The 23,402-nt window shown below is 34.4% G+C and overlaps 1 long non-coding RNA gene across 2 annotated transcripts in view; it reads right to left on the bottom strand.

Annotated features, from left to right (window-relative positions):
• Positions 1–23,402, bottom strand: part of LOC117098668 — a 183,483-nt gene that overhangs the window by 67,477 nt on the left and 92,604 nt on the right. For both annotated transcript variants that reach the window (XR_004443528.1, XR_004443527.1), the window contains exon 3: positions 3,809–3,916. This is a non-coding gene — a long non-coding RNA (uncharacterized LOC117098668). The remainder of the gene's footprint in view (positions 1–3,808; positions 3,917–23,402) is intronic.

Below are 23,402 nucleotides of genomic sequence, written 5' to 3'. Positions count from 1 at the left end.
TCAAATCCCAAACTTAATACCAACCCAAGTACATATTTGCAAAGGAATTGAAAGTAGGAAATATGAAGAAGATAGGTTGAATCTAACATCAGTGCTCCAAACATAGGAGCAACTGAAATCAAAATACTCAAAAGTAAACATCCTAACACCAGAGCATAGCCAAATACTATTCTAGGTGCTATTTTAAATACTTTTCTTGTTTCAATGATTAAAATTGTTTTGCTCATTAAAAAAACAGAAAATATAGGCTAATAAACACTGTTAATAATTTATTATATACTCTTTCCAAATATTTGGAATACATTTTAAACAAAAATGGCATACTAGTATATAATACCTACAAACTGCTTTCTTGTGCCACATTATGTTGTCATTACACTTCCGTGTTAATAATTAAAGGTTTACATTAAAACTTACAACAATTTAAATACAAGTTTGGGAAAAACTGGAGTAAATGATCATAACTAAAATTAAAGTCGGGGAGAAGTTCAATCTGTCGTAAACATTTTAAAATACTATTTGAATATTAAGAAAATTTAAAAGAATTTTTTTTGAAAAAAAGAAACTGATGTCAGGAAGGACAGAAATCAAAGATCTACTAGAAAAAAGAATTGGTGAAAATGCATTTATGTTTGTATTTACAAACTAAACTTTTAAATTTTATTGACAACCTGATTAAAATATTTTCAACACAGTAGCATATGTAAATCTTTAACTCTTTCAAAATAATATTTTAATTTTCAAGGTATTTGTATTCAGAGTATGAATAAAATATACTTTATTTTAACATGGAAAGTATAATGGCACATTAACATTGGGAGTTCAAACACAAATGCTGAGGTGATGCTTTTTTTCCCTCCTCTGGATTCCAATGTGCTTATTTTCTGTCTGGTCAGTTTTCAATTAATCACTGCATAGCTAAATTGACATTTTAAGAAAAGTTAAGTAATCACTTATAAATTTTGTTCATCACATGAAGGTATGTGATTTCAATTGCTTTTGAAAGTTTTTATGGAATCTTGGAAGAGTCACAACCTGGGAAAATTAAAATTTCCACTGTTTAAAAAATATCCCTTGAAGGATTTATTTGATATTTTGATATGCATTCCTCCACCACCATTAAGAAAAAAAAAAGTAGTTTTAGTTACCTCTGATTGTATGGAGGACAAATACAAATTTAATTTAATCTGGTCATTGTGAGGGTGCCTTCTGAGCCCTTCCAGGTAACTCCAAAAGGAACTTTTAAGTCTGATTGGTTTAAATTTATGCAAAATGGTCTTTGTTGGATATAGTTCTCCGAATTGCTTATTTTTCTTAATTGGAAATTATCATTTTCCAGGACCCTTGACTGTCAGTCTTTCCTCCTCTCTTAGAATTTCTCTACTTCATCTTAATCTATCACTCATAATATGCACAGGTATTTTCATTGCATAAGAGCAAATAAGTAAGGTTTTTAGCAAAAGAAATAAACTCTATTCACATACTCTACTTTTCCAATAACATACCATTCAGAGTGTAAATAATCTTATATCCTTCAGTGCTTCAAATTTCAAACAAGCTGAATTGCACTGAAATACGCCCAATATCAAAATATACCATCAACAACTTCAGAGAGGAACTGAATACTTACCTATTATCATAGAGTAAACTGCCTAACTTTTTACCTTTTTTTTGATCAGGTTTATTGAATTATAATTACATACAATAAGGCCCACTATTTTAAATTTATAGTTTGATGTTTTGATAAACATACACAGTCATGTAAACACCATCAAGAATCAGAACATTTTTATCATCTAGAAAAGTTCCTTTATTTTCCTTTGTGGTCAATACATGCTCTCCCAAATCTCCAGCCTCTGGTAATCACTAATTTGTTTCCTTTCCATATAAGTTTGCCTTTATAGAATGTAATATAAATGGAATCATATAGTATGTGATGTCTCATACCTGACTTTATTCACTTAGCATCATACTTCTGAAATTTATCCATGTTGTCTCGGGTATTTGTAGTCCATTCCTATTTATTGCTGGGTATCATTGCGTTATATGAATATTAAAGTATCCATTTGTTATTTGATGAACATTACGTTTGTTTCCAGGTTTGGGTTGTTATGATTACAGCCTCTATGAACATTTGAGTTCAGGTCTTTGTGTAAACCTGTTTGTATTTCTTTTGGTAAATACTTAGAAGTGGGATTGTTAAATCATATGACAAAATATGTTGATCTTTATAAGAAAAAACTGCAAATGCTGTTTTTCAAAGTGGTTGTATCATTTTTGCATTCCTGACGCCAACATAAGAGGCTTTCAGTTGTATCACAACCTCACGATCACTTGCTATTCTCAATCTTTTTAATTTTACCCATTCTAGCAGGTCTATGGCAGTATCTCAATACGGACTTAATTTGCATTTTTCTAATAACCAATGATGTTGAACATCTTTTCATGTTCCTGTTTGCACTGGTACATCTTCGGCAAACTATTTAACGAGGTTGTCTATGTTTTAAATTGGATCGTCTATCTTATTATCATTTTAAAATTCTTCATAAACTTGGAGTTCAAGTGCTTTTTTAGATTTGAGTTATGACTTTGTCGAATATTGTAGTGCATATCCCATTTAATATTCATCCAATGACTTTACAGGTCAAATTAGATAAGAACTGTACCACTCAAGGTCAAATTCCCAAAGAACACACCACCCAAAGATTAAATTCTATAAAGGCTATATCACCCAGAATTTAACTTCCAAAGCAGAGTACCACTCAATGGTCAAGTTCCATAAAAGCTATACCACCCAAATAGCAAATTCCGTGAGTATGATATCACTCAGTATCCTAGGGAGAGAAGTAACTCCCATGTATTATACTCTAAGATCAATTACTGAATATTTATATCAAAGATGATCCAATTCTGTCATTCTTATCAGTGAATATCTTATACCTTGAGAACCAAATTGCTTAGAATGTATACTGAGGGCAATACTTTGTTGTTGCTGTTGTTGTTTGAGACGGAGTCTCGCTCTGTCGCCCAGGCTGGAGTGTAGTGGCGAGATCTCTGCATGCTCCTCCTCCTGGGTTCACGCCATTCTCCTGCCTCAGCCTCCCGAGTAGCTGGGACTACAGGCACCCGCCACCACACCTGGCTAATTTTTTTGTATTTTTAGTAGAGACGAGTTTCACCACGTTAGCCAGGATGATCTCGATCTCCTGACTTCGTGATCCACCCGCCTCGTCCTCCCGAAGTGGTGAGATTACAGGCTTGAGCTACCTCTCCCGGCCAGTGTTTTGTAATATTTAGCTTTACTCTATCAATATTTAGCTTTACTCTACCAAATGTGTACTTTTGAAGATTCAATAAATCTCACTAACTCCAGTTTTCCTTTTTTCCATCTCCAGCTCAATTATTGGAACTGTTGGCCATGTTAATTTCATATGCCTGGTATCTGTTCTTTGCTTGTTTGTAATGTCTCTCCCCTAAGAATTACCCCTCTGTTCTGTCTAGAATATAGAGGCTAATACATTTTTCAATATTTATCTGTGTACTAGTCAGGCTTCTGGTAGGAAGCAGATTTTGCACTCAAATGGGATAATAAAGGGACGATTTACAAAAGTATAGACAGTTGCAAGGGAAACCTACAAGTTATAATTACTATTATGCAATTATGCAAAAATGGGGGAGGGAGAAGTTGCTGGAACCTTAATAGAGTAACTATAGCTATAGGAGCAGTGGTCTGTTATAGACAAGATTCAACCAACCCTGTGGAGCCATGGCAGAAAACAAATCAAAGAAAAGCATAACCCAATCTTACTCTTCCCTAGGCCTCCATTCTCCTGATAGTGACTGCCACTGGAAAATTCCGACAAGAAGCCAGAGAGCAGGAGATCCCACTGATGCACTTTATAAAAAGGTTAGCCTCCTGGAACACAGAACAAGACAGAAGAGAATGTAGAGTGGATCTGGATGAGACAAAGAAATTATCAACCATAAGCAGATACTCAATAAATGTACTCTACTTGTTCAATAGTTACTCCAAGAGAACTCTGGATCTGTAGGGGAAATAAACTGTAAAATCATGAGAATTATAAGTGTCCTCATGAAGAAAAAAATATTCCTCTTATTAAGTTAGATGTTCAATAGGCTCTTTACATTTGGAAATATAGCCATTCTATGTAGCAGAAATAGAACATATATTTAGGGATTTTTGTTTTATAACCAACTAAATATTACATTAAATTCTTTACATTTGAAGACTGGAGGAAGTAGAATTAGGGAAAAGCAGCACTATTTGAATTTTATTTCCTTACCTACGAATATTTGGTAAAAATATCACTGTCGCTATCTGAACTACATACTTCTATGCTAAAAACTGCATAAATGTTCTCCTTAAGATTTTTCATTTTATAAAAGTGTTAATTTACCTCCTTAATCTGACATTTATACATGACTCTCAAGAAAATATATCAAAAATGGGCCAGGCACGGTGGCTCAAACCTATAATCCCAGCACTTTGGGAGGCTGAGGCAAGTGGACCATCTGAGGTCAGGAGTTCAAGACCAGCCTGGCCAACATGGTGAAACCTCGTCTCTACCAAAAATACAAAAATTAGCCAGGCATAGTAGCCTGCCTGTAATCCCAGCTACTCATGAGGCCGAGGCAGGAGAATCACTTGATTCCAGGAGGCAGAGGTTTCTGTGAGCCGAGATTGCGCCACTGCACTCTAGCCTGGGCAACAGACCAAGACTCCATCTCAAAAAAAAAAAAGAAAGAAAACATATCAAAAATGACATGGAATTAGGTATTTGGTAGAGCTAGGTTGGCTCTATCTTTACTAGTGATATGACTTATAAGAAAATATTTAACCTTTCTAAGAAAATTAATTCCCATCTGAAAAAAAAAAAAAGAAAAATATTAATGACTGCCTCTCAGGAGTGGAGTAAAACTTAAGTAATGTGTGAAGAACTTTTCATCAATATATCTGAACCATTGTAGTCCTATACAAATACTACCCTCACTCCCATTTACATTTGAGGGCAAAATTTCTTTTGTTCCTAGTGAAAGCACTGTAGATACCACTTGCAAAATAATTATAGACCCAGATACGTGAGCATTCTGGCCTATGATATTTGAGTCTGGTGCTCTACTCCAATTAGCTTCTTTTCTACACATATTCTGGGCTTACATTCTAATTTCTTCAGCCTTGGGGAAAAAAACAGTAACATTTTGGATCCTATAAAATTCTTCAAATCACCAATAGAAAATACGATAGAAAATAACTCTTTCCTTAAATCACTAACTAAATGGAGATGGGAAGTAAAGTAAGAACACAGGGAAATTGATAACTTCTAAAAATGGCCACTGGACCAAGGAAGCAAATCACACGTATATATAACATGAATGATCCTGCCCTCATCCTTGGGAAGAACAATAACATTTAGACTAACAAAATCCACACACTTTCTTTAAAAATAGATATTCTCTATGTATCCTACTCCTCTCAAATTTTGCATGTGGCAATTTAAAGTTAAAGATTAGTAGCAAAGATTGTGATTTTACCATAAATATTTGCTCATCAAGTACACAGATAGGATTTCAAAAATAGCTAAGTAAAATATCTGAGCAATTTTTTATTGTTAATCCCCAAAGCAAGATCATGTGAAATGTTTTAAATTCTAATTGTGAAAATGATTTAAATGTTTGCATGTACATTTTGCTTAATTTAATTTTTGTTATTCATTGTTTCTGTAAGCACCCCTCGAAATATAACAGTGATATCTTTTTCATTTTACCTACCAGATAAATTTAACACCAATTACTAAGTAACTGCACAATGTGATGTTGGGAAATACAAAAGCAATTAATATTTTGACATTTGATGTTATTGCTATCTACTAGTGGTTACAGAAACTTAGGTAAAGATATATAACATTCTGTGAAACACCTGCATTTATCCCTGACATGCAAGGTAAATTTGTAAAATTGATGTGTTACATGAAGTAGTAAGTCCACTACTGCTCAAGCTGAATTAAAAAGTAACCTACCCAGGGCTTCCTGGCCCAAGAAAGAAGTAGACCAGGCAATTGATTGAAGATGCTATCAACAGGACCTTTTCCTATGCTTTGGAACTGAAATATATAAATAAATGATGCCCCCTCAAAAGAATCATAGCAGAAGAGGAAGTATGGAAAATTTCAAAGTAACCAACTGAAAGAGGTGGGAGGTTGTTAAATTTCTGACAAGAATAAACCATCTCACCTGCTAATTTCCTCCAAATGAAATTATATCTAAACTACTGCTTCAATTTTAAATAATAATAGGCACTATTTATTGAAGAAAGAGCATTATATACATTGTGTTGTTTAATCTTCAATATAATCCTATGAGGTGTATGTTATGGTTCCTATTTTATAAATTAGAAGATTGAAAGTCAGGGACATTAAAAACATGTAGCTGGGATTACAGGTGCCCGCCACCACATCAGGCTAGTTTTGTATTTTTAGTAAAGACTGGGTTTCACCATCTTGGCCAGGCTGATCTTAAACTCCTGGCCTCATGATCTACCCACATCAGCCTCCCAAAGTGTTAAGATTACAGGCATGAGCCACCATGCCCGGTCCAAGTGCTTCTTAAGATAGGTAACATTTTAGGACAGAAACAACTAAATAATTGCATCATGACAACCTTATATTATTAGTAGATTTCAAAAGAGTACAACAATGATAAAAAGATTAATATTGGTTAATTATAAAAGCTAGGTATATTGATGTCTCTCATATTTATTTATGTCAAGCTCTATTATCTTCATTGTAAATTGTTTTCAAAATTAAGAGTATAACAAAAACTACAAATTTAAAAATAGATTAACATTTAGTATATCAGATACTCTGTCATCAGAATGACAGAGTAAGGAACTCTGAAAATCCATCTCTTCATAAAAGCAATGAGAAAGAACACTTGCAAAAATTATCAAAATCAACTTTTTCAAAATGCTGTAAATTAAAAACTGCAGCAATTCAGTGAATGTTCATTCAAGGAAAGCAGGTAAAATTCAGTAAGAAGAGCAAATTTTGTGGCATTTTAACTTGCCCTAATCCTATCTCCTTTTTCTAGCACTGCAGTAGCCTTAAAAACCAACAGCCTCGCAATGATGATAACTGTGAAAACCTTGAGCCTAGTAGCCATTAGAGAAGGGAGAATGGGTTTGGAGCTCCCTAAAGATCTAACCCTAAATAATATATCTGACCTGACTAGCAGCACTTGAAAAGCACCATTTTCAGGGTTTATCATTATTTGACCTAACTCAGAGGTCAGTCTTTGCAAACTGACCTATTCCAGGGTATTTGTCAAAAAAAAAAAAAAAAAATCACGCAATTATTCAACTTCATGGCTAACTAAGGCAGGGTTACCAGTTGGGCTAACAAGGGGATGATCGAAAAATTGAAAAAGGAATAAAAAATGGGAAACAAGGTGTCCACAGGGACGTTTAAAAGTTCTGACATATTACTGGGATCTAGAAAACCACAAACATTTGAAGGGTTGTGTACATGCCCAAGAAAGACCTAAGAACATATAATTTCTCACCTCTGGCTCACCTTGAGTCCCTGCACAAGAAGAAAGTTAAAGCTAAGGCAGAATTGTAGACTGCCAGTTGGAGCATTCAAGACATTTTGCAACACACACACACACACACACACACAGCCCCTCAGCAAAGGCTGGGAGACTTAGGATACAGGAAATTTTAGGAAATTTCTATTCAATCATGAGCTGACCATTAGGCTTACGAGGCAGAGACAACAGTAGACAATTAAAACAAAAAACGCAAGCTACAGAATTACTGCAGGAATGTCACTAAATGAACTAACTGCAACAAATAATAATAACAACAAACCCTGGAGGTGGAGGGCAATTTCCAGAGTTACCACATTATTTATTTTAAATGTTCAGTTTCACCAAAAAAATTTAAGGCACCCAAAGAAGCAGGAAAGTATAAGCAATACACAGGGGAGAAAATAATTAACAGAAACGATTTCTACAAAAGCCCAGACTGTAGACATATTAGAAACAGACTTTAAATCAGCTATTATGTTAAAATAATTTTTAAAAACTATATCTAAAGAGTTAAAGTATGATCAAAGTTGTTCCTACTTCACACCAGATATAAAAATTAACTCAATATAAATCACAGAACTTTATATTTCTTATAAATATAAGAAATAAAACTATAAAACTCTTAGGAAAAAGCATAGGAGTAAATCTTTGTGATCTTGGCTTAGGCAATAGTTTATCTGATATGACACCAAAAGTACAAACAACCTAATAAAAATAGATGTCGACTCCATCAATATTAAAATTTTTTATACTACAAAGAATGCCATCAAGAAAGTAAAAAAAAAGAAAAAAAGCCATAGAATTGGAGATATTTGCAAATTATATATATGTCTATATGTGTGTATCTATGTTATATATAACTATATATTATAGCTGTTATATATCTATATAGAGATATGTATTATATATCTATATGTAGATGTTATATATATCTATATATACATATAGATGTTATATATATATCTATATATACTCAAAAGATACTCAAAATTAGTCATCAAGTAAACACAATTAAAACTACAATGATGTACCACTTCCCACTCACTAGAATGACTATGATCTAAAAGAAGATAATAATAAGTGTTGACAACCGTGTGGAGAAATTAAAAGCCTCATGCATAGCTGGTAGGACTGCAAAATGGTGCAGCTACTTAGGAAACAGTTTGGCTGTTTCTCAAAGTTAAACATAGTTAAGCCATATGAACCTGCAATTTCTTACCTATGTATATTCCCAAGAGAACTGGACACATGTGTCTGCACAAAAACTTGTATGTGAAGGTCTACAGCAGTTATTATTAATATTTTATACTGATCATTTTAATTAAATATGACCTAAATAGAGATATCATATTCTATAATAGGATAACATGACTCAATGTCATAAAGATGTCAATTCCCTACAAAGTTATCTATTGATTCAATGAAATTTCAGTCAAGTTTCAGGAGGATTTTTTAAAATTTTAAAGGAATTTGAAAAGCTCTTGAAATAGAGTTTAAAATGTACATGAAAATATTAAAATCTAAGAATAAACAAAAAAAATTGAAAAGGAGGACAAGAAAGAGGACAAGGACAAAGAGTGGAGGAAAAAGAAGGAAGCAGAGAGTGTTGCCCTAGTATATATTAGAACTTATATTGAAACTAGAATAATTAATACCAAGTGGCACAGGAACTCTGATGGGCAAAAAGGCAGTCTAATAGAATACATTGTCCAGAAATAGATCTTCAGAAAATGAAAACTTGATACTTGACAGAAGTGTCTTTGCAGTCACCTGGAAAAAACTAATTGTTCAAAAAGTGGTACTGAAAAAATGATTGTCCATATCAACAAATAAATGAAATAGGATTAAACCGTTTGCAAAAATTAATTATCAATGTTAGAAACCCCCATATGTAGGGGGAAAATAAAGCAGAATATTTTTATGATCTTGAGGTAGGGAATGATTATTGAAATAAGACTTTAAAAAGTAAATTATAAAAGATGAATAATCAAAAACGAAGTGCAAGTCACAAACTGGGAAAGAGATTTGCCACACTTAAGAGAAACAAAATATTAAATATGGAGACCAGCTGTGAACAGTGGCTCAATCCTATATTCCAGCACTTTGGGAGACCATGGTGGGAGAACTGCTTGAGCCCAGCAGTTCGAGACTAGCCTAGGCAACATAGCAAGACCCATCTCTACAAAAATAAAATTTAAAAATTAGCCATGTGCCGTGGCACATTCCTGTAGTCCCAGTTACTTAGGAGGTTGAGGCAAGAGGATGGCTTGAACCCAGGAGATCAAGGCTGCAGGGAGCCATGATCACATCACTGTACTCCAGCCTGGGCAACAGAGTAAAAACTACATAGATAGAGAACAAATACATAAATAATACCTTAAATTCTATAAGAAAATAATATATACATAACGCAGTAGTATTCAGTCACAAAAAAAGAATGAAATTATGTCTTCAGCAGCAACATGGATGAAACTGGAGGCCATTATCTAAAGTGAAACAACTCAGAAATGAAAAGTCAAATACCATGTGTCTCTCAGAAGTGGGAGCTAAATAATGGGTACACATGGCCATAGAGTATTGAATAATAGACCTTGGAGACTCAGGAGGAGGGAGTTTGGGAGGGTGGTGGGTAATGAGAGATTACTTAATGAGTACAATACACGTTATTCCACTAATAGAAACACTCAAAGCCCAGAATTAAACACTTTACATACATACATTTTATATTAAATCCTTTACAGACAAACAAATGCTGAGAGATTTTGTGACCACCAGGCCTGCCTTACAAGAGCTCCTGAAGGAAGCATAAAACATGGAAAGGAAAAACCGATACCTGTCCCTGCGAAAATATACCAAATTGTAAAGACCATTGACACCAGGAAGAAACTACATCAACTAACAGGCAAAATAACCAGCTAGCATCATAATGACAGGATCAAATTCACACATAACAATATTAACCTTAAATATAAATGGGCTAAATGCCCCAATTAAAAGACACAGACTGCAAAATTGGATAAAGAGTCAAGATGCATTGGTGTGGTATTCAGGAGACCCATCTCACATAAAAGGACATATACAGGTTCAAAATAAAAGGATGGAGGAATATTTACCAAGCAAATAGAAAGCCAAATAAGGCCTGGGGTGGCAATCCTTGTCTCTGATAAAACAGACTTTAAACCAACAAAGATCAAAAAAGACAAAGAAGGCCATTATATAATGGTAAAGGGATTGATGCAACAAGAAGAGCTAACTATCTGAAATATTTATGCACCCAGTACAAAAGCACCCAGATTCATAAAGCAAGTTCTTAAAGACCTACAAAGAGACATAGACTCCCATACAATAATACTGGGAGACTTTAATACACCACTGTCAATATTAGACAGATCAATGAGAGAAAATTAACAAGAATATTCAGGACTTGAACTCAGCTCTGGACCTAGTGGACATAGATACCTACAGACCTCTCCGCCCCAAATCAGCAGAATATGAATTCTTCTCAGTACCACATTGCACTTATTCTAAAATTGACCATGTAATTGGAAGTGAAACACTCCTCAGCAAATGCAAAAGAACAGCAATCATAACAAACAGATTCTCAGACCTCAGCGCAATCAAATTAGAACTCAGGATCAAGAAACTCACTCAACTACCTGGAAACTGAACTACCCCAACTACCCCACAACTACCTGGAAACTGAACCTGCTCCTGAATGACTACTTGGTAAATAAAGAAATTAAGGCAGAAATGAATAAGTTCTTTGAAACTAATGAGAACAAAGATACAACATAACAAAATCTCTGGGACACAGCTCAAGCAGTGTTTAGAAGGAAATTTAGAGCACTAAATGCCCACAGGAGAAAGCAGAAAAGACCTAAAATTGTCACCCTAACATCAAAATTAAAAGAACTAGAGAAGCAAGAGCAAACAAACTCAAAAGTTAGCAGAAGACACTGAAGGAAATAGAGACACGAAAACCCTTCTAAAAATCAATAAATCCAGGAGCTGGTTTTTTGCAAAGATTAACAAAATAGACTGCTAGCCAGAATAATAAAGAAGAAAAAAGAATCAAATAGACACAATAAAAAATGATAAAGAGGATATCACCACTGATTCCACAGAAATACAAACTACCATCAGAGAATACTATAAACACCTGTATGCGAGTAAACTAGAAAATCTAGAAGAAATTGATAAATTCCTGGACACATCGACTCTCCCAAGACTAAATCAGGAAGAAGTCGAATCCCTGAATAGAACGGATAACAAGTTCTTAAATTGAGGCAGTAATTAATAGACTACCAACAAAAAAGAAGCCCAAGACCAAATGGATCACAGCTGAATTCTACCAGAGGTACAAAGAGGAGCTGGTACCATTCCTTCTGAAACTATTCCAAACTATGGAAATAGAGGGACTCCTCACTAACTCATTTGATGAGGCCAGCATCATCCTGATACCAAACTCTGGCAGAGACACAACAACAACAAAAAAGAAAATATCAGGCCAATATCCCTGATGAAAATTGATGTGAAAATCCTTAATAAAATACTGGCAAACCAAATCCAGCAGCACATCAAAAAGGTTATCCACCACGATCAAGTCAGCTTCATTCCTAGGATGCAAGGCTGGTTCAACATACACAAATCAATAAACATAATCCATCACATAAACAGAACCAATGACAAAAACCACATGATTATCTCAATAGATGCAGAAAAGACCTTTGATAAAATTCAATGCCCCTTCATGCTAAGAACTCTCAATAAACTAGGTATTGATGGAACATATCTCAAAAAAGTAACAGCTATTCATAACAAACCCACAGCCAATACCATACTGAATGGGCAAAAGCTGAAAGCATTCCCTTTGAAAACCAGCACAAGACAAGGAGGCCCTTTGTCACCACTATTGGGGGAACCAGCCCCCAATATTTCAACGTAGGTTCTTTTCTATTTTCCCTAAGTGTTGGCCGGTCTGAGAAACAAAGAGTACAAAAGAGAGAAATTTTACAGCTGGGCCTTCGGGAATGACATCACCTATTGGTAGGTTCCGTGATGCCCCTTGAGCCACAAAACCAGCAAGTTTTTATTAGGGATTTCAAAAGGGGAGGGGGCTATGAACAGGGAGTAAGTCACAAAGATCACATGCTTGAAAGGGCAATAAAAGATTACAAGGGTAGAAAGGCAGAGCAAGATCACAAGACCAGGGCAAAATTAGAATTACTGATGAGCTTCCATGTCCTGCTGGGCATGCATTGTCATTGATAAACATCTTAACAGGAAACCAGGTTCGAGAGCAGACAACCGATGTGACTAGAATTCTCCAGGCTGGAATTTCCCAATCCTAGTAAGCCAGAGGGCGCTGCAGGAAACCAGAGCATAATCCATCCCTTTTATCTTCAACCGCATAAGACAGACACTACCAGAGCAGCCATCCATAGACCCACTCCTGGGAATGCATTCCTTTCCCAGGGTTATTCTTTGTTGGGAAAAGAATTCAGCGATATTTCTCCTTTTCACTTTCTGCAAGAAGAGAAATACGACTCTGTTCTGCTCAGCCCCACGGGCAGTCAGACCTTATGGTTATCTCCCTTGTTCCTTGAAAATCACAGTTATCCTGTTATTTTTTAGGATGCCCAGATTTCATGTCGTTCAAACACACATGTTTTACAAATAATTTGTACAGATAACGCAATCATCACAGGGTCCTGAGGCGACATACATCCTTAGATAATAAAGGTGATGGGATTAACAGATTAAAGACAGGCATAGGAAATTATAAGAGTATTGATTGAGGAAGTGATAAATGTCTATCAAATCTTCACAAATTATGTTCAGAGACAGCAGTAAAGACAGGCATAAGAAATTATAAAAATAAAAGAACTAATAAATGTCCATGAAATCTTCACAATTTATGTTCTTCTGCCATGGCTTCAGCTGGTCCCTCCATTTAGGGTCCCTGACTTCCTGCAACACACCACTCCTATTCAACATAGTTTTGGAAGTTCTGGCCAGGGCAATCCGGCAAGAGAAAGAAATAAAGGGTATTCACATAGGAAAAGGAGAAGTCAAATTGTCTCTGTTTGCCAATGACTGATTATATATTTACAAAACCCCATCGTCTCAGCCCAAAATCTCCTTAAGCTGATAAGCAACTTCAGCAAAGTCTCAGGATACAAAATCAATGCACAAAAACCACAAGCATTCCTATACACCAATAATAGACAAAAAGAGAGCCAAATCATGAGTGAACTCCCATTCACAATTGCTGCAAAGAGAATAAAATACCCAGGAATAAAACTTAAAAGGGATGTGATGGACCTCTTCAAGGAAAACTACAAACCAAGGAAATAAGAGAGGACACAAACAAATGAAAAAACATTCCATACTCATGGGTAGGAAGAATCAGTATTCTGAAAATGGCCATAATGCCCAAAGTAATTTATAGGTTCAATGCTATCCCCATCAAGCTACCACTGACTTTCTTCACAGAATTAGAAAAAAACTACTTTAAACTTAATATGGAACCAAAACAGAGCTCGCATAGCCAAGACAATCCTAAGCAAAAAGAACAAAGCTGGAGGCATCATGCTACCTGACTTTGAACTATACTACAAGGCTACAGTAGACAAAACAGCATGGTACTGGTACCAAAACAGATATATAGGCCAATGGAACAGAACAGAGGCCTCAGAAACAACACCACACATCTACAACCATCTGAACTTTGACAAACCTGACAAAAACAACCAGTGGGGAAAGGATTCCTTATGTAATAAACGGTGTTGGGAAAACTGTCTAGCCATATGTAGAAAACTGAAACTGGACCCCTTCCTTATACCTTATACAAAAATTAACTCAAGATGGATTAAAGACTTAAATGTAAGACCTAAAACCATAAGAACTCTAGAAGAAAGCCTCAGCAATACCATTGAGGACACTGAATGTTAAGAATGTGAATTGACAGAAATACATTGTTAGACAACTGCCATTAAAGATGTAAATTACAACCACTACAGAAACAATTGAACAACAGGTTTGAACTGTGCAGGTCCCCTCCTCCTCCTTAGCTTTCCTCCTCAGCTTTCTCCTCCTCCTCCCTAGCTTTCTCAATGTGAAGATGATAAGAATGAAGAACAATACAACAATCCAGTTCCACTTAATGAATAGTCAATACATATTCTCTTCTTATAATTTCCTTAATAACACTTTCTTTTTTCCAGCTTACTTTATAATAAGATATAATATATAATATATATACATAACATATGTTCGTTGACTATGTTATCAATAAGGCTCTGATAAATGTTAGGCTATTAGTAGTCAATTTTTTTTTCTTTTTTTTTTTTTTTTTGGGAGAGGGAGCCTCACTCTGTCACCCATGCTGGAGTTCAGTGGTGCAATCTCAGATCACTGCAACCTCTGCCTCCCAGGTTCAAGGTATTCCCCTGCCTCAGACTCCCAAGTAGCTGGGACTACAGGCGTGTGTCACCATGCCCAGTTATTTTTTTGTATTTTTAGTAGAGATGGGGTTTCCCCGTGTTAGCCAGGATGATCTCGTTCTCCTGACCTCATGATCTGCCCACCTCGGCCTCTCAAAGTGCTGGGATTACAGGCATGATCCACCACACCTAGCGCAAATTTTTGAAAGTCAAAAGTTATGTGTGGATTTTCAACTGCATGGGGAGTTACATGTGGCTTCTTCAAGGGTCAACTGTATATCCTATTCATTCTGTTTTTCTGGAGAAACCTGACTATACAATAGTTCTTAAAGCTCAAAGGCAAATAAAACTTAAGTAATATATTGCTTAGGAATAGAAATGCATACATGACAGAATTTTTTTAAGCAAGGAAATGATGAAGACTAAATTCAGGATAGTTGATTAATTCTTAGGAACAGAAGAGGAATAAGTGTTGGAGTAAGTTGGAATAAGTGTTCATTTTCATGGTGCTGATAAAGTCATACCTGAGACTGGGCAATTTACAAAAGAAACAGGTTTATAGATTTACAGTTCCACATGGCTGAGGAGGGTTCACAGTCATGTTGGAAAGTGAAAAGCATGACTCACATGGCGACAGACAAGAGAAGACAGCTTGTGCAGGGAAACTCCCTGTTTTAAAACCTTCAGATCTTGTGAGACTTATTCACTATCACGAGAACAGAAAGGGAAAGACCCGCCCCCATGATTCCATTACCTCCCACTTGGTCCCTCCCACACCATGTGGGAATTCAAGATGAGATTTGGGTGGGGACACAGCCAAAACATATCAGTTGGTAATGTTCTAGTTCATAAGATCAATCAACAGTCATAGCTATTCATTTTTATGCTTTGAAATATTCATTGGCATCAAATATTTCATCATTTCAATTAGAAAAAACACAATGATAAATTTTCAAATTTGCAATCATTATAGAAGAATTTAGAACATCTTCCAGAACTTAAGAGATCTGGTGATTGAAAAAAATTAAGTAAAAATAATTTTATTTAATAGTTCCACATAGTAACATCGAATTTTACACCCAATAAATGGTGAATTTGTATTATTTTCAACTAAAAAATGGGATATTTACATGCACTAGAATGTCAATCAGGGTCCTGTCAGAAGATACAAACTATATTAGCATATTAGGCCCAAAAGGAAATTTTGATGAAATTTAAAAATAAAAACAAACAGATCACATTTTCTAATCACAATTCAGCAACACTGTAAACTAAAAATTAAATGCTCCAACTTACTTCTTATCTTGGAAACAAAATTAAAGCATCAATGTATTCATTTTCCATTGCTACCATAACAAATTATCACATTTTAGTAGCTTACAACAATACAAATTTATTACTTTACAGTTCTGCAGATCAGAAGTCTGAAATGGGTCTTGATACACTCTCAAGATGATGACAGGCTGCTTTCCTTTCTGGAGGCTCTAGGGAAGCATGTTTCCTGTTTATTCTAGGGAAGCATGTTTTGTGTTTATTCAGGTTGTTGGCAGATTTCAGTTTCTTGTAGTTATAGGACTGGGGTCTTGATTTTCTCACTCACTATAAGCCACGGGTCATTCCCAGATTCTAGAAGCCAGCACATTCCTTGGCTCATGGCCTCTTTCTTCCATCTTTAAAACCAGCAATTGTGGGTCAAGCCTTCTCATGTTGCATTTCTCTCACCCCTTCTTCTGCCTCTCTCTTCTGCTTTTAAGGGCTTGTGTGATTATTTTAGGCCCTACTGGATAGGATAAGGAGGACAATTTCCAGTCTAAAGGTCCATATCTTAATCATATCTAAAAAGTCCCATTTGCCATGTTCCCAGAACTAGGGCATGGACGTCTTTGGGTATCATTATTCTCCCTACCATAATTTGATTGGCACAAAGAAAATTAGAGTTGACCACACGTACTTATGATGAGGATGAAAGGAAACAGTATTGTTGTTTATACAGTATTGAAACTGTATAAATATATATATACAGTATGTTATATATATTTATATAAATACATAATATATATTATATAAATATATATTTAAAATATATAAATACATATATATGCTATATATTATATATATGTTATATATATAAATACATATATACACACACACACGTAAGTCTTTGAAACCCAATTGAATGGTATCTATCTAATTTAAAATATACCTAAGTTTTGACCTTATGATTTCAATTCTAGGGTGCTCTCCGGAAGAAATACTTGTACATATGCATTGATAAAATTATTTTTGTAGCACTCTTTGTACAAGCTAAAATTCTAAAGCCTCTAAATCTCTACCTATATGATAATGGTTTAATAAATTAAAACTTAAGGCAATGCAACTTTTAAGAAAATGAGGCAGAACTTACTGAATGTATTGACTTGGGAGAAAAATAGAACCATATTATAAATCAAATAACAAGTTGTTCAATACATCAAATGAAAAACTGTCTCTTTAAAGATTAAAAATACCCTCCTAAATTACTTACATTAAAGATGAAATCAAAAAGGAAATTAGAACTATTAAGAAATTACTGACAAAGTCTATGTGATGAGAAAGAATGACTTAACAAAAAAATCAGCTTAACTACAGGTATTAACTGAAAGGAAAGAGTTGAAAATAAATAAACCAAGCATTTAATACAAGAAGCCTGAGATGCTGTTTGATAGCATTTCACTCACAGAACTTTTTTCAAATTTGTAGTCAATTCTCTCAAACACTTTCACTGGATTATCAAATAAGTTAGGTAACCTTCTAAGCTCTTTATTGTCATTTAAACAATGTTCATAACATCTTCACCAGCTTCAGATTCCATCACAAGAAACCACTTTCTTTAGTCATCCATAAGAAGCTCATTCATGCAAGCTTTATAATGAAATTGTAGCAATTCAGTCACATCTTCAGGCTTCAACATTGAATTCTAGTTCTCTTGTTATTTCCAGAACATCTGCATTTACTTCCTCCACTGAAGTATTGAGCCCCTCAAAGTTATCCATGAGAGCTGGAATCAACCTCTTCCAAACTCCTGTTAATGTGCATATTTTGACCTCTTCCCATGAATCATAAGTGTTCTTTGTTTTTCTTTGAAAATTGATCACAACCTTTTATTAGCAAAGAAAATAGAATAAACATCTTTTACAGCCAAAAACTAGTTTTTCCCATTAAAATGGTGGGATATATATATATCATATATATAATATAGAATTATATATGAATATAGAATTATATAAATATATGTTCATATATAATTCTATATAATTTATATAATATAAATATTATTTATTTAATATATTATATATAAATATAAAATATATATTAAATATAAATATATAATACATAAATATATAATTATATGTAACATAAATTATATATACATGTTATATGTAATGGGTAAATAATAACTAAAACTTGACACATAAAACCAGCAAGAAAATTCAAACAATTAACAAGAACTCATTTTTCCATGACCCATTAATTACAGAACAATTAAACAACTACATGAAAATTACAACTGCCTACATATTAGAAATGCATTTCAACTCACCTAGGGGTCTAACACACTTTTAAGTGGATACACAAACATTTTATTAACTGAAGAGAAAAAAACACTGCCTATTAAATTCATGTACTACGGCTTATAGAGCTATCTACAGAATTCTCACCTCCATGATTCCTCGCAAAACAAGTGAAAATTTATAGAGTCCCTCTTTAACCATGTAAGTGATAAAGAGTTAATATCCAGAATATATAAAGAATTCCTATAACCCAATAACAACAAAAAAACTGATCTGATTTTAAAATGGACAAAGAATTTACATAGAGATTTCTTCAAAGAAAACATGCAAATGGCCAAGAAGCACAGGAAAAGATGCTCAACATCAGTAATCATCCAGAAAATGCAAATCAAAACCACAATGAGCTATCACTTAACCCCCATTAGGATAGCCACTATTAAACACACACACACACACAACAGTGTTAGTGAAGATGTGGAGAAACTGGAATCCTTGTGAGCTGTTGGTAAGAATATAAAAGAGTGCAACTGCTACGAAAAACAGTATGGAGTTTCCTGAAAAAACTAACAATAGAACTACAATATGATCTAGAAATCCCATCTCTGGGTAAATATCCAAAAGAATTAAAAACAAGATCTCAAAGCGATATTGGCACACCCATGTTCGTTGCAGCATTATTCACAATTGTCAAGGGGATGAAGCAACGTAAATGTCCATCAAAAGATGAATAAATAAAATATGGTATGGCATATATGTGAATATTATTCAGCCTTTAAAAAGAAAGAAATCCTGTCATGTGTTATACAACATAGATGAATACTGAGGACCTTATGCTAAGAGCCAGTAGCAAAAAGCCAGTCACAAAAAGACATGATTCCACTGCACGATTCTACTTATGAGGTATCTAAAGTGGTCAAAATGAAAGAAATAGAAAATAGAATGGTGGTTGTCAGGGGTCGACCTGACAGGGAGTGGGATTTAGAGAGTTGTTGTTTAATGTATTCAGGGTTTCAGTCATGTGGGGAATGGGTGGGTCTGGGGATCTGTTGCACAACAATGTACATGTGGTGGACAATATTGTACTATACACTTGGAAATGGTTGGGAAGGCGAATTTTATGTTGTGTGTGTCTTTTTTAATATCTTTATGTGTTTCTTTGCCACAATAAAAAGAGAGGGCAGGACAGAAGAGTATCTCTGTTATGGGTAAAGAATGATACAATTTGTTTCCTTAATCCCTATAGTAAAACCACAGGCATAAGAAAAAAAAAAAAAGAACCACTGACAAATACTATATATTTATGACTAGTATGAAATTTATGTGCATTTTTAGCATTATGCAATAATTGCTTTGCATCACATGTTCCAATTAACCTATATTTATAAGATTCTATTCCAAAAAAAAAAGATTCCATCCCAGTGGGAGTGTTCACATAACTTTTAAAGTAATTGTTACAATTGAAAACTTTCCTGTACTTTCCAAACTACTGGGTTTTTATCTCGGCATGCTTTTATTTATGAGGTCCATCTCCAGTATATGTTATCATATATCTTTGAATAAATAAATATCAAAGAAATAAAGGTATTCCCACACTATATATTTATTTATAGGGTTAGTCTCAGAAATGTTTAGTGTATGCAGCCATCTTCATCAATGATCTTAGCTAAATCTTCTGGATAACTTATGGCAGCTTCTACAAAAAAGCACTTGCTGTTTCTCCTTGCACTTTTATGTTATGGACATGTCTTCTTTCCTTAAACCTCATAAGCCAACCTCTGCTAACTTCCAACTTTTCCTCTGAAGCTTCCTTGTATCTCTCAGTCTTCACAGAATTGAAGAGACTGAGGTCCCTGCTCTGGATTAGGCTTTGGCTTAAGGGAATGCTGTGCTGATTTGATCTTCTATCCAGACCACTAAAACTTTCTCCATATTAGCAACGAGTGTGTTTCACTTTATTATCATTCATCTGTTCATTAGATAGCATTTTAATTTTCACCTAAGAATTTTCCTTTGCATTTACAACTTAGCTAACTGTTTGGCATGAGTGACCTAGCTTTCAGCCTACTCAGCCTTTTAACGTGCCTTCCTCACCAAGCTTCATTATTTCCAGCTTTTGATTTCAAGGGAGAGATGTACAACTCTTCCTTTCTCTTGAACACTGAGAGGCCACTGTAGGGTTATCAATTGGTCTAATTTCAATATTATTGTGTCTCCGGGAATAGAAAGGCCCAAGCAGAGGAAGAGAAACAGAGAAACAGCCATTTAGTGGAGCAGTCAGAACACACACATTTATTAATCAGGTTCACCGTATTATATGGGAATGATTCATGGCACCCCAAAACAATTGCAATAACAACATCGAAGATCACTGATCACAGATCACCATAGCAGACATAATAATAATGAAAAAGCTTGAAATATTGAGAGAATTAACAAAATGTAACACCGAGACACAAGTGAGTACATGCTGTTGGAGAAATGATGCCAATAGACTTGCTAGATGCAGAGGTGCCTCAATCCTTCACCGTATAAAAAATGCAACATCTACGAAATTCAATAAAATAAAGCATGCCTATAAAAACAATTTCTTAAACTAGTTCTCTAGAAACAGAAACTTTGGAAAGTCTTTTTATTAAAAAACTATTAATAATGAATTCAGAACAAGAAAAGGAATATTGGGTCTTTTTTTAAAGTTAAAGATAATAACATAAAAATTTATTCTAATGGGTTGGGGGAAGGGGAAATTAGATGAAATGGATAATTATAGAAAATTTCCCAGAAAAGCTTAAACTACTAATTTTGAGTTTAAAAATAGATAGGAAGCCTCAATTAGACAATAGTAAAAAATTTTACTGAAAGCAAATCAATATCTACCCTCTCTGCAAAATGCACATGCCCAGTTTTACTAGTCAGTTTTGCGAAATTCAAAAAGAACAGATAACTCCTTGTTATTTAAATTTGTTCAGAGCACAGAAATAAAGATGAAAAGCTTCCCCAAAATTGTGTCAACATTATTTACAAAAAAACTAAAAAGTCCTCCTACTCATTAATAGAGATTTTTATAATGATAAATAAACACCAGCAAATCAGAACAGCATTAGATCATGTTAGGGTTTATCACAAGAAAGAAAAGTTAAGCAGTAATATATCCATTAATATAATTCAATTCATTAACAGATTGGCTTTAAAATATGATAATCATGACAGACGCTATTCATGTAATTTCCCCAGCTGGTGGATGTAACCTGAGTGAGCACCATCTCCACCCACAAATTATTGGATGAATGCTACAGTGTTACACCTATTGAAGAATATACTTTTTGGGAAAGGGGGAATTTATAAATGCCAGGAACCAGAAATGAAGAGACGGCATAAGTGGAAATCCCTAATCCTTTCAACATGACACAGTGAGACAAACCAAGCCAGAGCACTGCTAACCCAGTAGACCCAGAGGTCTACTGCCAACCTCTACTATCACCTCCACAACCTCATCTCTCCTCCTGATAATTCAGTCATGAGAGTCAGTCTTGTGGGTGGGGAGAGCACTCAGATTGCCTAGCATCAGGTTTTCTGGATTTGGAGCAAAAGCAGTTTAGAGGAATTGCCTCAGTACGTCAGCTACCTGTCTTACTAAAGATATTAGGGAGGTAAGATGCTCTAGTTTCTCCTGCAAAGGTGGGGCAGAGAGAGAGTGAGAGCTGAATTTCAGTGAATTTTCTCCTGCTGATGTAGGAGAAATGTTGTTGTCCCAGCTAGCCTGATGTTCAAGCAAGCCAGTCTGAGCCTATAAGGTCACCTTCAGACAATTCTGATTGTTGCCTTACAAAAATTCAATTCCTATGCATGTTTTATCTTTATAAATTTGGAATAGAAAAACATTTTTCTGTACTTTATTGGGGAGAATCTACCAAGAACCTACAGCAAATCTCATATTTAATAAAAGATCAAAAGCATTCCCCATTTAAAGCAGGAACAAGAGAAAGAGGTCCTTGTAGATTTCTGGAGACCTTCCTAATATAGTAGGAGCAAAATAAAAATATATTTCTAAACGACAGAATTATCAATATTGGAAGATACAGTTGACTACCTACAGAATACAGGTTTCTGAGATAGTAATAATTTCATTCCTTAACATAGCTGATAGTTACATGGTGTGTTTGCTTTGCAAAATAAGCAAGTTTTCATTCACAATTTGTGCACTTCTGTATTTTTTCTGTCCTTTAATTTTAAATTTTTTACTTAAAAAATATAATTAAGAAATAACTGTATATGTTTTTGGATGTTAACATTTCAAATAAGTAGTTTTTAAAAAATGGCAACTCAGTAAATAATATTGAGGCAGATAGCTATTAAGGGAAAATTTAATTTAGATCAGTTACATTAGGTAAAATTGGATAGAGGAAAGAGCTGAACATTAAAAATTTATAAAATTACTAGAAGAAAATATAGAGAAATATTTTTATACTTTTGATTGAAGAAGTTCTTCAAGGCTTAAAATCTAACAGCCACAAAGAAAAAGCTGATAGATTTGGCCACAAGATACCAGAAGCAAAATTCAAAGATAATTAATAGACAAATGGGAAATACTTAAAACATACATAAGATTAAAAAGAAATAATGTCAAAAAATTTTAAAGAACTAATAAAAATCAATTTTAACAAAGGATGATTCAACATTTTTGAGGAGTAATGATATGAATGGTAATTTACAGAAAAAAGGAATACAAATAACCAACGTACCTAAGCAAATATGTCTAGTCATACATAGTCAATGAAAAAATTAAAATAGTAAAGCAGTATCA

Source organism: Trachypithecus francoisi, unplaced genomic scaffold (assembly GCF_009764315.1).
Source record: "Trachypithecus francoisi isolate TF-2019V2 unplaced genomic scaffold, Tfra_2.0 Lachesis_group16, whole genome shotgun sequence".
Taxonomy (NCBI): domain Eukaryota; kingdom Metazoa; phylum Chordata; class Mammalia; order Primates; family Cercopithecidae; genus Trachypithecus; species Trachypithecus francoisi.
The sequence above is the reverse complement of the archived record's forward strand: the minus strand, read 5'-3'. Positions and strand labels throughout refer to the sequence as shown.